The following is an 18,004-nucleotide window of genomic DNA, read 5'->3' as shown; positions in this document are numbered from 1 at the left end:
TAATAAAAATTCTGGGAAATGGGATACTCAATGGTCCAGATTCTTGGCTACTAAATGTACCCACTATGCTGAGAAATGCTGGCACAGCAGTTATGCCTACATATTGGAGAAGAAGAATCTATACCCCTCCCCCTGAGGGAATGATCCTGTAGATTAGACAATTACATGGATAAGGATGACATTACAATGCCAGCTAGGGACCGCTATCAGGGGTTTGTTAGCCTGTGGTTTGGGTGGATAGACTTAAAAAATGTGGATACTTTTAAATCACTATCAAGTCTTTTGGACATGGGGTAGTAGATGAGAATGACCCTCCAATGGTAGACATCCCTCCAACATTGGCTTTGGGCTCTTCCTTTTTTCTTCTTCTATGTAGTAGCTACCTCGCACCGTGGATTCTCTTACTGCTCTTTTCCCTACTCCAACCTTTTCCCTGATTTTTTTATTCCCCCAATGTTACAAAATTAAACTTAGTAGGATGTATTTGTTTTTCACTGATGTTTCCTTCCTGTTCGCAGAGATGGATATGACTTAACTATTTTTCCACTCTATTTAATGTCTGACATTAATGTCATTCTGTATTGCACTAGAAAGTGAGCTCAAACTCAGCATTTGATTTGTAATGGCTTATTGGCTCAATGAAAAGATCAAAAAACTTTTATTATCAAAATTGGTGACTCTTTGTATCTTTACACATGTATGTTGCTTCCATTGAGCATTATCATAGTCCATTCTGTGCATCTACTGCTAATTTAAAGGTGGGACACCACAAAGCATGTCATCCACAACTGAAAACATTCCCGCTAAGCACGCCATTTCCCCGACCTCCATCATTAATTTAAACTTTACTCAGGATACTACTTGTTTGACCCACCCTCATTTTTAAAGAACTCTTTAAAGCATAACTCCACCTATAAGACCCCTCCTTAAAGAAAGAGCATATAGAGGCTGCAGCTCTTAGCGCAGGAGCTCAATAGAGCGCTATGGAAGCACTATTATCGGCTACACTGGAAAACAGGCACAATTCCACGCAAAGCCGGCTCTAGGCTTTAGATAAATGAGGAGGGGAAACCACGTTTGCAATAAATACTGACTAAGGAAGTTCCACTACATAATAATAAAAAGCAATATGACATTGGACTGTTTATATGAATTTCTTTATTGTTATTTGATTTATATTTGTTTATCTTTGTGCATTGTGACTTCTTGCATCTACATGATGCAATGTTCCTAGTTACACTTCAATTAAAGGTATTGCTTTCCACCACCTCCAAGGTAGGGTACGTCTGTTTACTGGCATGGTTTCAAAGCCCACTGCACCAGGAATGCCTTTTGTACAATGACCATCCTCGCTAGTCCATGTCACTTATAGTCCTTGTTTCTGCGCATAGTAAGGTGCCTCATTAATCCTATCGCGCAGCACATGAGCCGCCCATCTTCCTAAGAAATATTTACTTGCTCCACTTATTTACTTGCTGAGCACTTTCATAGCAACAGACATTTGTGATGTCACAGTGACACTGGCGTAATTTAATGTCAACGCTATAAAACGTCATACTTTGCTTTGTGAAGCCTTATTTACCGGAATCCATGGTTTGTTTTCCAGAATTAGTCATAAGTGTCCACCGCAGATTCCTGTGGACTAAACATAAAAAGTCCAAACATATTCAAATTGCAGCTATGCATAATTTGTCCTTCCATACAGCAATTCCTAGTCATGAGAGGGCGGCAGAGAAAGGGTTACTCCGCATGGGGTCATTTTCACAGCTCTCTCTTTGTCTCTATAGACATCAGGCAGCACTACAATTTTAATTAATTGCCTTCCCTCTGAATCAGCGACATGAAGTGTGGGCAGGCATTGGTTCTGCCTATTACTCGACCGCTGAGAAGCGGGGGAGGGACAGCTTTATGCACAGAGAGCTGAACAAGACCCACCTCCCATTTACACCGAGGCCTGTTACTGAAACAAATGCCTCATTGGGGGGTTTATAATCTGTATTTTACACTTTCTTTTCCTAATTAGTCCTTCATGTAATAAGGATTCTACAAAGAAACTAGCTCTAGATCCATTGCATGAGAACGAAGAAAGTGAGGAAGGAGAACAATATTACATGTGGGTGAAATGCTTTCAGATTTGTCACTAAATGTTCTTATTTAATTAGTCTGATTTATACACTTCAATCCTTAAGAAAAATATACCCTATAAATAATGTCTTTATTTTATTGCTGTATAAATGCTCAGTAAAACACAAACGCATAAACAGCACCTGTTGCGTACAGACATTGAAGGAAACCATTTTGTGGCCTGGATCATTACTCACGGGAATGCAGGCTATGAAATCACTAGAAACTAGTGACATCATTCAGGTACTTTACCGGCAGCCATATTGTGGGCTGAAGAATGAGAATGCCGAACATTAATTCTCTAGGAACCAGTGACATTACAAAGGCACAAAGTTTCACTGGCTCCTTGTGAATGGATAGGCTGTATATTCAATAACGTCACTGTTTCCTAACAATTGATAGACTGCATTAAAATGAATAATGGCTCAACCAATAAAATGGTTGGATCCTTTTTTCTGAAGTGGGCTTGGACTTGATGATGCGATTCATTAACAATTGCATCATCATTGCCCTGTGTTCCCACGGTGCAATGCCGTAAATTTCATTATTGGACAACAGGGAGCAATCTCATGATAATGCAAATTGCACTTGTAAAGTAGCCAAGTATGTTGTCTGTAACACATATAATGTTGCACATTTTGTCGTCCCCCCCCTCCCCCCCAGCAGGCAAAGTCAACTGCGCAGCAAGAGACCGCCTAGTGCTGAGTAATGGGAACTCAGGTGGGAACCAGAGTTTGTAAAGACTGACTTCCCGCACTTAGAGGAAGCGGCCATATTCCCGGGCCTCGGGACAGGTAAGGAAGAGGTCCAAGGCTTCCCCAGACATTTTGGTCAGTGGGTGCGTGGCGAGTAGCCACATGGTCTGAGTAATATAAGAACAAGAATGAAAGAAGAAACATTAGGAAGAGGGGAGGGGGGGTAAACAGCGAGTGGAGGCAGGTCTGTGACCCCATTAGGGGGTGTGCATACCCCAAATTATTGTAGGCACTTGAGGGGGTTCCCCATAGTAAGGGGATGTTCACTATATATGGAAAGCAGGTGCCACAAGGGCCAGTGTATAAAGAGAGAGGGGGAGTGCCCCAACAGTTGAAGGGCCAGATTAAGATACCAGCATGGGGATCCCAACCTTCAGGGGTACCCCAGAATTAAGATCCACCCAGGAGACACAGTAATAGCACAACAAATGCATTAGAAGTCTCCAGAGTACCTTCCTGCGGGTACCCCTTGGAGAAGCTCCCTTGGAAAGACCCCTATAATGTGACGGGGGGGGGGGGGGGTCCGCTGCACTGAGTATCGCAGCTAACTGGGAGTGGATACTGGGATGTTGATCCTGGAGGATATGCAAAGTGGCTGCCTGCATGTCTGCGATTGGGTGAGCTGAATTCAGTGAGAAGCCTGTGTGATGCACCTGTGTCCCTGTGGGACTACTGCTCCCAGCAGCAGGTATGTAATCTGACTACATTGATAGTGCTGTAATTAAGAGACTGTGTAGGAGAAGCGTGGAGACTGTAGTAAATTATCAATCTTACATCTGCTTAAATGTGCTGGAGGAGCTTGGCATATAAGAGTGCATACATCATGGCAACCGTGAAATAAAGTAAGCTTCATGTTTGCACTTTTAAAGAGTTGGGCACATTAAAATTATATTTTCTGTATATTAAGTGCAATTCTTACCACGTATTCTTAGTCTCTGGTCTTTATAATTTTATGTTTATTGAGAAGTTTTTAAAATGTTGACGAGTACAATATAATCAAATTCAGTAAACTTGATATTATGGAAACTGAAGTGCCTGAAAGTAGCTCATGACAAACTCAGATGCACTGGTTCAGAAGCAAAGTGTCCCTGGAAATTATTCTGAAATGTTTTCATTTATGCACTAAGCCTTATTTTCAAAGTGCAAAATGACGGAGGTACAGCAGGTGGTGGTATGCCATCCTGATTTCCATAGGTGCCCTTAAATTTCCACTACAGTGCATAGGTTTACCGAGAAAGATGGCAGTATTTGCAGAGGGGTATAAGTTTGCACTGGGTGATGGACAGAGCAAGGGTGTTCCTTGCAAAGTATGGACTAGGCAGAACAGTGTCCTTTTATGGAGGACTGTAAAAATAAGATTTGGAGATGCAATATGAATTGAGATAAAGGAGGTGTAGAGGGAAAATGTTCAGAGGTGTTCCGAGCTGTGTGTGTGGGTGGGCTACAGTCATTTTTGCACTCTGCAAAATAATTTGCTTTTTTGTACTAGCTCTGAGCTGGAGGAAGTGCTGTCTGTACTACTACTGCAGGGGCGCATGCAGGGGGGGGGGGTTCTGGGTCTCCAGAAACCCCTCCCCTCCGCTAAAGAAGTGCCCCTACATAGCGGCACTGTACTTTGACAGCGCCGCGGCTGCTGTATAGTACAGTGCTGCCGAAACAGAGCTTCTGCGCATGCGCCCACACAGCAGCTCTCTCGCTTTTTTTGGGGGGTGGGGGGACCCCCCCTTAAAAATCCTGCGTGCGCCCCTGTTCTGGGATGCATTTTGTACCTTCCAGCTGAATATCAGCAGAAAAGTGCATTACTAAGAGCACTGAGGCCAATTTAAGACAAAGCATAGAAACACAAAAGTGACACATAAAAAGATGTTCCCACTGTCATGATTCATTTCAGTCATAAATTGGCTAAACCCAGCAGGATTTTATCATAATTTGTAAGAAGGTGTAAAGTGGTAGCAGGTTGGACTTTTGGTTTATGCAGCTTCTCAGCGTTTCCAATTTGTGCCCACCTAGACGCACCTCAGTTTCGGAGGGGTCTCCTGAGAACACAGAGTAAGCATGAACCTAGAGATCTATTCTGGTCAGACCATTTAGGTGAAACATCAAGAAGTTCTGCACTGAGCATTGGGTGCACATTGGAAATGAGGTCCACTGTGTTCAGGTTTAACTGAATGAATGGAGGCTGTGATGTGTGACAAAGTCACTGGTTTAGTACATGGTGGCAGATACATATCACCTAAATTCCTAACCTGCTGTTTATAAAAACCCAGGAAAAGGTCTATGTTGCAGTAGCTGTGAGCTGCTGTAATAGGCCTGTGGATAAGCCAGAAAACAGTCCTGGGGTTATGGATGGAGAGTGTAGGGTGGGCTCCATCCATTAGGCCTGTAACCAGGTCTTCCAGGTTACCTGTGATCTTGGTGGTAATCAGTTGTACCTTAATGTTACTCCAAATGCTTGGTCTTGTGTGACCTATCTGTTGCTATACATTGCCGTCTACCCCAGGAGACGGCACCTGTTCCCCTCACTTGCTTACAAAAATTTATATCCATCTACATAGGCTGAAAATTAGGAGTGGAAGAAAGTGTTATGGGTACATTAAGAACTGAATAGGAACACCCACTATTGGGGGTGGTAAGTTTCATACGACTTTCCATAAGCCTAGGTCACATGCGCAGAGCAGTGGGTGAAAAGGACTCCCCTGGAAATCTAGTCTAACACTCACTACTGTGACAAACATAAAGGCATTGTCCAGCTTCAGATGACTTTCTATTGGTTTGCACATACACCCTCTAGTAAACACCAGTGTTCCCAATCAACAGAAATCAGGATACACTTCAACACACCCTGTTCAGCTTAGACAGACCTTGATCTCGTTCCTACGAGCAAACCTGACCATTCCCTTGTTGCCAATTTTGGGGTCCTGAGGGAAAAAAGGGCTGTTGGGGGGGTATGGCTGTAGCATACAAATTTCCAGACAGGTCAGGAAACATGATTGTACACAAAGCGGATTGTTCTATTGATGTAGGTTAACTGGAATGTTTCCAAAATAACAAGAGGCACATAGACATGTATAACCACAAGTGTGGCCAAGGCATCAAAATCCCAGCAAGAATAAAATGACCATGGTGTCACTGACACTTTCAGTGACCACTGATATTCTAATGTCCACACACACTCACATGCACCACGTTCTCTCCTGGCCTAACTTCCCCAAAATCAGTTTCGTGGCTGGGAAAATTGCCATTCTGAATTGCCCATTTTAAACCACTTTATTCCAGTCAAAGAAATCAAGTTCCTGAACTAAAAAGGGTTAGTTCCTACAGAAACATAAGAGAGCATAGCTGTCAATGGCTGCCACCAGAAAATTTAGATAAAGGTGTACTAACAGAACAAACTTAGGGGTCCATTTACTAAGGTGCAAGCAATTGGCTCCATAAAATAGACATCACATTATTTAAATCAAAGATTTCTCCTGCCATAATCCATTTAATGTTTATTAACACAGACCTGATATATCAATGAGGACTGCTAAGCTCTCCAATTTCATGGGATTCCACTAGATCCGTGACCTGTGGAAGTGAGGGATCCAGCTTGGAAGTGCTATGCGCATGTGCATATCATTTAATTCATTCACCAGCAGTGTTTTCCTGTCGGTTAACAGTAAGAAGAGTTCCTAGAGAAGGGGGCACTTCGGTGAATTACAACAATGCTTTATTATGCATTGCTGCCATTTAAAAATTGTGATTGTCCACCTTCCTGTGGATTTATTTTATTGACTTGTAGGCACCCGCCAGCAACTTTTACTAAATACATTGCTAGACCTCTCTACCTTCATCTGTGTTTGGAAGCCATATATTTATACAATGAGGCAGATCAGTTTACAATATGTTTGTAATAAAACGACACCACAGGAAATGTCATGATGTTCATCAGTAGGTCATTCCATGACACCACTGCAGTTTCAGTACAGAATTCCTCGCCTTGCTTCGAATACACAACCTTGACAGAACCTTACAGTTTAAGATATATATTTTATTTCTCAACCTTGCTTCCTGTGGGGCCTGGAAAGCAGCATTTCATCACTACATACTCTTTGGTCAACAAACATACAAGCTAGTCACAGACAAATGTATTCTGTATCACTTGGAATAATGTGATAAAGGATTTACATATAAACACAGATTAATATCTTGGCATGCGGTAAAACTGTACAGTAATTGTACAGCAAACTCTTGTGACACTAGATACAACAGGGCAGAGTGAGCTTGAAAAAACTGCCATGAGTGACATCTACTGGTTAGTAGTGATTATTACATGCCTAACTTAAATATCATTCATCTTCGAACGCAAAATGAACGCTACTTGCATTTATAATAATATTAAAACTCAAGTAACTTGCACACACGTACGTCCATATTCAAATACAAGCACATCTCAAGAAACATTTCCATTTGAATATGGGTATAAGTATGCTCTGGCTACATGTTACTTGCCGCATGCAGACAAACAGAAAATATTACAGGATACGCACCTGCATATGTGCAATATCAAGACCCATAAGAAATGCATGCAAAATAAAATATTTAAAAAAAATAATTTACAACTATTAATACTATGATCAATAAAATATTATAACAATTTACATGAAATACATAAATCAAATGCATACTGTACATAAAATGCATTATAGTTTCTCTTACTTGCAAACACATGTTGTGGCATGCACACATGTCAGTCATCACTATCAATTGGCACTTACACCTGCCATGTAGCTGGTGCAATTGATACGGCTAAAACACGCATAGCTAAGAGATGCTCAGAGCTTGAATCGGACGAATGTGCGTGCGCTCAACCTCGGCACACCCTTACTCGCAAATCGCATCTTAACGCCCCCTACACTTGTCACTTGGACAAGGCAAGTATGATCTAAGTTTTGTCAATAGGTACAACCCACGGCCTCTGCATTATGACCTCAAGGACTGATGTGGTACTGCAGATTCTTAATGGTTTCTTTATCATCATATTTAAAAGGTAATGAAGCTGGAAAAAATTTTGCTACTAATTTCCCATCACTGGCACATAGTGTATGAGTAATATATATTTCTATCTATCACAAATTATACATTTAAGGATCATCAAGGATAGCAAAATATTGTAACACCCTTTTTACTACATGTATAATAGACAGAAATGAATGGACTATAGAAATTACCCTCACATTTCTGGGTTGTTTGCAAGCAGCAACGAATGAAAAAGTAGGGGGTCCCAGGTACCATTAAATTAGTGAAATGCACATGCCTGAAGTGGTGGCGGAATAAGAACTGTGCCAATTCATGGGACTAAACAACAGATTTTATTAGCTGTTCTAAATAGGACGATAATCAGCAAGTTTCATAGTTTTAATGGGATTTTAGGACTTATTAGACAACCATAATCCTGGAAAACTGAAGGTATTGGATCTATTATTCAGAAACCTGCTAGCCAGGAAGTTCTGAAAACCAGAAAGTTAAATAATTGTTGCAGTTCAGCAATATTTCTGTGAAATTTAGCTGGTAGTGGGGACCTCTGTGCACCATATTTGGTAATAGAGAGATTTCTGTGCAGTACTGCTGCCAATGAAAAAGTCTCTATGAAATGAAAGAATCGGAATAGGAGGTATCTCTGTGCTAATGTATCAGGAACTGGGATTACAATGTGCCTTGCAATGGACGGGGGATCTCTGTGCAATGTGTCTGGCAAGTAAGGTCTGTATGCAATATGGCTGTCAAAGAGGTCTGTGCAATGGACCCCTGGTGGTATTACCTTGTGGGTACACTGGTATCATGGGATAGGATAGGACATAGCTCAACGCCAATTCACCCATTTACTCTTAATTCAACTATATCATAATCAGTAATACATATTATAGTACTTGTTTGTGTAGTGAACCTCCAAGGAGTGTGCTTGTCACTATTTGCAATGATTCACTCACTACCGATAAAAACACTGTTCTCAAACATCTCTAACGTGTCTGGTCTGTGCATCACCCTAGAAGCCAAATTGTCTGCTACATGTCTGTCCACTGTATGTGTCTTTCAATCTGTCATGAACACAAATATAGGCAACCCCTACTAAAACGACTTCAATATTGTTCATTCAGATTAGTTCCTGAAATGTTTACATATGGAAAATTGATATTATTGAATTATTAATAGTTCTTTTATGTTGGGAAACATGTATATAAGTGGTCTTTTATAGGCTTTTCCACTTTAAATACCATTATGCCTAAATCCTCCTACGTCCATATAAAAGGTGTTATTATTGCAAATATTCACATATACTCTGCCAATCCCCAGATACATTAGGAGGTAAGACACACTGCACAAACCAGCATTTATAAATAGTCTAAGAAAGGAAACCAGAGTTAGCAGTTTTTAATTGTAAATTTATACTTGAGATGTAATGGTATAGGATCCATATGTCTCATGTCGATTACCAAATTTGTCCCAATCCGATGAGCAAGCATTGTATTTTGATTTACATGTTAATTGGTTGCTGTTATTTTTAGGAGAGGGATTGCACATTAACATTACACTAGAGGCTAGGCTTGGCTCTCCCGTTGCTTTCAGGCTGGCAGGGTATGCTGGAACAGTTAGTTCAACTGGAACTGGAGAGAAACAAGTTGCCTAACTCTGCTATAGCCCATAATTCCTCAAATAAGCAAATCAGTAAATTATCATCCTATAAAATAACAAATGATCTGGCTCTTTCCAGTGTGTAGTGAACAAGCTGAAATCTATCTTCCCACAGAAAAAGACTAAACATGCACTTGTCACATAAACCAAACGTACTTCTCCCATAAGAGGGCAACACTCCCAACTGGGAAAATCAGGACAAATTAAGTTACAACCTGACCGACATACGATTTAGCAAAGGCCACCATCCTTTGGCATGCCGAAAATATTGACTGTTCGCTATTGTATTACCTGATTACAATATTCATGCAAACACTAATTTTTCATCATGTAATTACTAGACTACTTCTCTTTATCTGGTAATGCCCAGTATGCACTTCACCTTCATTTAACAACCAGTGTCTTTCTCTTCATCAAATGGTACCCAGCATGCATCTCTCTACCATATAATGAAAAATGTAGTTGTTTTCATCGGTAATTAGCGAGCATCACCTATCACCTTTACACTAAGTAGTAACCAGTGTACTTCTCTTCAGCAGGCAGTACCCAGCATGCACGTCTCTATCCTGTAATGAACAATGTACTTTGCTCCATCCTGTAATAACGATGGTACTTGATTTCCTCAAGTGACATGCAACATGCAGCCCACCCACCATCATGTAAAAGCCAGTGGTTGGCAATTAGGTTGGTTTATCTTCGGCAGAGAAAGGAGCCATCATTTTTATTTTCTCTGCACCTGTTATATATAACCAAATCCAGACTACTATGACTAATGGTAATTCCAATCGGCAGGTCTATATAAATATATTTACTTAGGCATCATTCAAATACTTATTTTAAGTAAAATCTTTTATATACACATGAGTACATCTATAATATACCAAGAAGTATGATATATTTATCCTCCCTATTATAGCTAACAAACCACTGTGTGAAATAACTATACAGTTTGAATGGAAAGGCTCAGCATCGTCACCTGGAAGTCAGAAGTAGCACTGGCATTTTCTCCTAAACTTCATCATCGTCACCATTTATTTATATAGCGCCACTAATTCCGCAGCGCTGTACAGAGAACTCACTCACATCAGTCCCTGTCCCATTGGAGCTTACAGTCTAAATTCCCTAACACACAGACACAGATAGACAGACACACAGACAAGGGTGAATCTGTTAGCAGCCAATTAACCTGGCTTCTATCAAAATTGACCCTCTCTGTCTGTCTGTCTGTGAGTGTGTGTCTATATTAGGGAATTTAGACTGTAAGTTCCAATGGAGCAGGGACTGATGTGAATGAGTTCTCTGTACAGCGCGGCGTAAATATTGGCGCTATATAAATAAATGATGATGATGATTCTCATGGTCATTGGTTCAGTCCACCAAATGGCTGAACTTCTTCTTGATTGAGACGTCAGGACAGTAAAATCTTGACAGGCAAGAAAAGGGTCAATGTGTTTGTTAAAAAACCAAAACAACAAAACAAACAGCGTTTGCCGTATTTTTGGTGCGCTTAAACGGAAACCATTGGTTTGTAAATGCCTAGTGCTCTGCGCTTGGATCGGAGGCAACCTCTCCTCTCTATCTGTTACAGCATGTGTAGCCATAGAGAGTGCATACTATGAGCTCTCTCGCCAGGCATTTAATATTCAGCCCGAATTAGATGGGAAACCAAGTGATTTGACCTTTGTTCTGCACCGATTTCATACTGAAAAGGCCTTTAATGATTTTAATATCGATCTGACAAAAGCAACCAGACAACTTTGTCTTTGAGAAACAAAGGCTGCTGAATGGCTGAGTGCAGAATGTGTGAATGTCACTCTCTGTTGATATGGGGACAGTCTGCTTGTTTTATTCTCGCCTCTGTGAAAGGGGTGTAACTTTCACATCATCTGGACACTCAGAGCTCTCTCTAGTCTCGGGGTGAACCTGGATGACCTCTTTGGGGGAGAATTTATTTTGTGGTAAAACAAAGTCTATCTACCAAACAACCTAGGAAATCTTCTGTTACTGCCAATTAATTGATACTTCCCAATAAAGCAAAAGTTTGAATGAAATGATTCATTAGGCTGGCACGACGCTCATACAAGTGAATACATGCGTGTATATTTTTTATTTATACACTGCGAGACAATATGCAAAAGACAAGGATAGGATAAACACAACGGAGGTTAAACAAATACAAAGATAGTTGCAGTTGATGCGGAGTAATTAAAGACACATTACAAACTGATTCTTGCCCCTTTCAAATCCCATCGCTGGAGCGGACATTCCCGGCCTTAAATGCATCCAAAGTTTCGTTCCAAGAATATTTAATAGCAATAGTATTGAACCACTCCAGAATAAGCTAACTTATGTTTATTGCTTAATGCCACAAATGTTACCAAAATAGTAGTTGGGAAAAAATGTCAATATGCAACTTTGACACAATTCGACTCCGTATTCTTTATCAGAAACAAAGTAAAACTTGAATGAGTTTTTGTTGCACAAAGCACAGATAAAAGGGTATTGTTTCAAAGAATAAATGTGTTGTTATATGAAACTCAAAACTACAAGGATGTAGATGTAATAAAACATCACACCAATTAATCCTCACTTTCCCTTGTAGATCATTAATAACTAAACAAAACATAGATTTCAGACCTGATTTATTAAATCTACCACATGCAGCCATTATGTAAGGCTGTAGACTTTATTTGCCATCAATATGAGTGATTGGTTAGGTTATACAATCTATATCTCTGGTGATATATCTTATGCAGAACAGAAAAGGGTGAATAGTAGCTGTAATATAATTTAACCTTAACTTCATAAGTTTCTATTCCCCAAGTGTTTGTTTTCAACAATGTCTAAGGAATTACAAATAATGCTTAATTAACTGCTCCTCACACACCTGCAGAATGAAGATGTTGTTATGGAAACTTGATTAATCAGGATTAACACCTATTCTGTTCCTCGATTAAAAAAATATTTGGTTTCACCTTCTCATTTTCCATTAATATCAGCCCTTATGACACGGTTGGTGGATGTCAACTCACCAATGTCCCTTCCTGTCTATAGCTGGGAACTTGAATCCAACGGCCATGTTGTGTCCAGCAGTCAACTATGCAGTAGGACTTAGCTGGAATCCAGTTACACAGGTCACAGGTAGCGTGTTGTCAGTTAAAATCTAAAACTTACCCTCTTTCTGTGTGGGAGGTTCCAAGTGTCACTTCACAATTAAGTCATTCTGCCCCAGACAAAAAGTGTTAAATCCTCAGGCAGCACAACATTATATATCCAGTGATCAACGATGGATCTGACTCTATCCACGAGCACTAAGGTGAAGTGGCATTTGAAAGGTTAATACCATAGGTCCTACGTAATAGACTAGGTCGCCTAACTAGCTGTTCGGCTAGACCACATATCTCCCTAAGGCATCTTTACTTAGAACACAATTCGACAACTGTACTGCACTTTTGAGGCAGTGACAAACTACATTACACCTTGACCAGACACACATACACTTCCCAGCTTGTACTGGCCTGCTATATCAGATCATAATCAGGCATATAATATGCATTTAAGGAGCTTCCAACTTTAGTTTGCTAGAACTCAGTGGCTTGATATGGCCTCCAGCAACATGTACTAGCTTCCATCTGGGCTTTTCAGCCATGTAGTTATAACACCCAGGCAGAGTTAATCAGTTGCTTTGCCCTCTGATAAGACACAAACCTGCTCCCTGTGACTTGTTTTATTTGATGCTGAGGGGACAGCAGTGTTATGTCATATCCAGGGCAACAATGATAAAAAAAACATGGCTAAAAGACACAGGAGGTCTGGAAAAAAAAAATACAATGTACTTAGTAAAAGTTACAAGACAGCATGAAAAAGCGAAATATGAAGTCATCTGAAGGTGGACAATCCAATCAATAGTGAAACCAATTACATCAATCCGTTTTAACACTTGGATTGTAAGCTCTTGCAATCAGACCCTTCTCGCCTTCTGCTTCATTGAATGCTCTGCTATTGTCACTATGGCCCCTATTTATCATTATGTGGTGAAAACACAGATTATTATCGCTGCTTGCTGCAGGGTTACAAAATCACTTACCACTGCAATATATTATTGAAATATTGCAAGAGATGTAATAGAGTAGAGTAATGCTCTTACCGTTTCGCCTTGCCAGTCTTACCGGTTGCGTGCGCAGTGGGAGTGGATGCCCTGACTTGAGCTCTCACTTCCATTTGTCAAAAAATAAAAATAAAAAAAAGTAAAAAATATGATATGTAATTTTATATATATATATATATATATATATATATATATATATAAAATCTATCTATCTACATATATTTTATTAATTTGCAGGCGTAAAGATTTCGAAAAATGCTGTATTTAAATTGATCATTTTTCAATGGAAATATCCTGATAGCAACAGTGAAAGGAGGACTGCGGCAGCAATCTTTGTAAAACTGGCTTCCCCAAGCTTTTGCTGGAGAAACCCGTTTATAACACGGCAGTAGCCTTTGAAAGATAGAGAGAAGCCCTATCTCTGTCGACAACACCCATTTCCACCAGAGAGAGAGCTTTTCTTACCATAAATAATAGAACTGTGTATGTTTGATTTCATCACACTGATTATAAACTCAAAGTTAGCTGACACCATATAAGTAACCAATAAAAATAAGTGAATACCGTATATACCAAAGAATCATAGTGCAACTTTTATATGATGAAATTAGATTTCTAAACTTTGAAATCAGTTTCTCTGCAGAAAATTAAGAACTATAAAAAGATGAGAATTCTTTTTTTTCATGGTACTGTTTCAATGGCCATTGTTAAAAGTCAGGCAAAGAAAATTGCAGATTAAATCAACTTGTTTATTTGATTAAATATCATAATGTTGACTTTCTGATAAATGGTGAACAGATTTATCACTCAGGATGTGTTGATACAATGTTCCATAATTTAAGCTCCTCTGGGGGGTTTTCTGCATTTTTCCCCAGCAAAAATAAAAAAATCATTTTTATTCCAAAAAGCAAAGTGATAGACTTATTTATATGCACAATAAACAATTATGCACTCTGTACTATGGACTGCAATTAATAACTGAAGTTGTAGGAACCAATAAAACATATTTAAAGGAAAAACAGATTCCAGTAGACATAAATGTACTATCAGCTCCGTTAAAACCGGTCCCTTTACATCATGTTGTGACTCACTGTTGTGTCGGCCAGGGCACACTGGGATTTGTAGTTCCACAACAGCTAAGGAATTATAGGTTGCCTACCTCTGTTCGACATCAAGTCCAAGTTTAGACTTTATATGTTCACAATCATTCTTGTAGCAGTGACACTGCAAATTAATTTACTTTTTACTTACAATTATTTCAAATCTACATAAAAAAACCACTTACAAATGCAAAATGCAATACCCCACGCAGCAACAATGCTAGGTCAATCATTAGTGAATAATGTCACATCAGTGTTCCAAATATCACTAAGGATTTCCCAAAAAATATTTTTCAAGTTGTGCTTAAACATACAATTTTTTTATATTCCTGAAAAATAAACACTACTATTTTATATAATGAGAATAATAAGAACTGTGTACTGACAGGCAGAGTTTTCAGTTATAGATAAGTACTGTGTTTGGATTAAAGGCATTGGCCATAATTAATTCAAAAATAAATAAAAAACGGAGCATAATTATCCTGGTCTTAAAAATGGATCTTTCTATATTTGTATTTTCCCCTCTCCTATAATACTTATTGGATCCTTGTATAATATGGTCTATAATATACAACTTTTTAGACCAGCTGTATATAGTTTAGCACTTTACACGTATTCAGCTTCATCCCCTTGTACAGTCCTATTTCTGTATATAGTCGACTCCTATAAATAGTCTCCCTGTAAAATATACATTAAAATCTTTATTTTTCAGTAGCTTAGCCTACAAGATTTGTTTCTTGATTTGTCCTATAAATGCCCACCGATGAATTACGTTACTTCACAAAATTATTCTTCCCGTCAACTTTAAACGTCCAATCATTTATTTTGTGGCTCCATATTATTCTTAACCATCTAAATAACCTGTATAGCATTACTTTAACAACTCACATTAAACAGCCATCCCAGATATTTGTTTGCTGAACTAAAACTTAAACGGAATCCTAATATTTGTACAAGATACAATATATAATTTGCAGGGGGGAGGATTTTATCTTTTCGTTATTTTTTTTTTACATCAGGCACACGACAAAAAGGAGATCATAGGAAGAAGCTATATTTTTTTCCGGCCAGCAAAGTGAAATGTAGGGTTTGTAGAAATCCTGCTACGAGACCATTTTGAAACGATCTGGGCTGTTTCATTTCTAGAGTGACAGCTCTATTCAATTGTAGGCAAATAGCATTTTGTGTCTCTCTCAGTAGCTTTTTCTTGCAGATTAGCCTGTGGGGGATGAATGGCGAGTATTATTCCAGCCACTTGGTATTCTGCAATGCCAAAATAATTACCAGGGACTAATTCAAGGCATTTAGTAGCTGGGCGAAGATTTAAATAATAAAAAAAAAGCTTTATTTAAAAAAAACATGTTACTTTGTTATACTATACCTCACAATATGCATGTATAAAAACACAGCCAGATACGTTTATTTTACTGGAGTTTTGGTTTTGTAATTAGGGGAAAATATATCTGAATACATTTTGTCCTCTCAATCTCAAATCCGCTCTTTTATAATTTTCTATCCACGTTACACAATGTATGAACACACACAGAGAATTATTTGATTGTATTGGGATTGGCAACACCATAAAGCGGACATCATCTTACCTTCTGTGAGAGCAGGATACAAGGATTTACGGAGTCCCTCCTCGCACTGTTTCTTCTGGAAGTTCTTCCCAAAATATGCAGCCACGTGTTGTGGGGAACGTTGTCCCTTGTCTCTTCCACCTGCTGTGGGCTCTGGGTGTGACATTCCTGAGTAATTTGGAGGGGTATCCAAGCTTTAACAGGGGTGAAGAGCCTGGGGGGGGTGGGGGGGGGGGGGATCAGCCTGAAGTGGCACTCTGCCTTATTCGGAGACGGGTGTTTGGGGGATTTCATGGTGCTCTGGTTCCCAAAGAGGCTGAATCGGGGGCTAATTTCACATTCAGAGAGGGATCATCTGCTTCTGTGTGACACAGGGATGAAATAAAAAGGTGTTTACTGTACACTCAACCTATATACGAGATATAGACGTGTTTATTTTCTTTTCGCTGTAAAAATAAATGCCACAAATAAGAGGGGAAAATATATTATTCATGAAAACAGTTAGTTGCAGTTTGTATTGCTTTGGATTTTTACACAAATGTATATCCAACAGGTGGTCTTATTTATGTACCCAGACAATGTAAATATTGCAAACACTTCTTTTTTTATTACTGGTTTCTGTCGAGTCTCTAATACCATGGCTGCCAACTGTCCTGAATTTCCAGGTACAGTGAGAGGTTCCAAGCATGTGTCCCTAGAATTTGTTTGTTTCTAACAATGTACCTAGTTTTTTTTAGTACTGCCAACTGCAAATTTAACTGTCCCCATTCTCTGTCAGCTTTCCATCTATGCTCACTCTCAAGGCTTAAGAGTTAATATTTATTGAAAGTTAGAACTTAAAATGCTATAAAGTGCACTTATATCACTTTTAGTAAATATGACATGCTGGGAATTGTAGTGCTCCAAGGACCACCAAGACAGTGGAGCCTGCGTAGATAGTAGATATTTCAAATGTTAGCAACCATTATTATTATCTTATTATTTATAAAGCGCTGACAAATTACACAACTATGTTTTAACCCCAGAAGCTTTTGTTTCTAAAATGACATAGGAATAGTTTTACAAAAACTGGTTAAACAGTGCTGTAACCCATGACAACTGATGAAATTAACTGGAATTAATCTAGTTTTTAGATACAAAACCGATTGGTTGTAATAGGCTTTACAGCACTCCCCCTACCTTGATTACAAGCTCTCATAAACGTCTCCATTAGTGTACGAAGAATAATGACCTATTTCAGATTGACCTGTGTTGCAACAAAATGCAGAGAAATTGAAAGTTCATTTCAATATATTCCAGCACCTTTTGAAACGTGTCATTTTAACAGAATGAAAGAAAGTGGTTAATAAGTTAACTTCCTTCTCACAGAAGAGGCAGCCATTTTGTGAAGAGAACCAATATTCAATATATCAACTAACTAGGAGTTAGTGACATAACTGGGACAAGGTGCTAGTTCCTAACCGACTGTATTCTCATGAATATCTGTTCAGGCTACAACATGGCTGCACTGCATGTAGGTGAGAGGAACACTTTAAAGCTAAATAACTTACTAGGTTTGTATGATAAGATGACAAATTGCAAATAACATGTGACCTCATGGATAAACACATACTGCTGCTTTGGCGTTGGCTAGGCACTGTGGCCTGTGAGTAGGGAAACATTTCC

At 39.1% G+C, this 18,004-nt stretch overlaps 1 protein-coding gene across 1 annotated transcript in view; it reads right to left on the bottom strand.

Annotated features, from left to right (window-relative positions):
* Positions 1-16,444, bottom strand: part of NTN1 (netrin 1) — a 102,210-nt gene extending 85,766 nt beyond the window's left edge. Inside the window, exon 1 of the mRNA XM_075216953.1 lies at positions 16,361-16,444. The gene's annotated coding sequence lies outside the window, so the exon portion shown is untranslated. The remainder of the gene's footprint in view (positions 1-16,360) is intronic.
* Positions 16,445-18,004: the final 1,560 nt, after the last annotated feature.

The sequence above is a fragment of the Mixophyes fleayi genome, chromosome 6 (assembly GCF_038048845.1).
Source record: "Mixophyes fleayi isolate aMixFle1 chromosome 6, aMixFle1.hap1, whole genome shotgun sequence".
NCBI lineage: Eukaryota > Metazoa > Chordata > Amphibia > Anura > Limnodynastidae > Mixophyes > Mixophyes fleayi.
The sequence above is the reverse complement of the archived record's forward strand: the minus strand, read 5'-3'. Positions and strand labels throughout refer to the sequence as shown.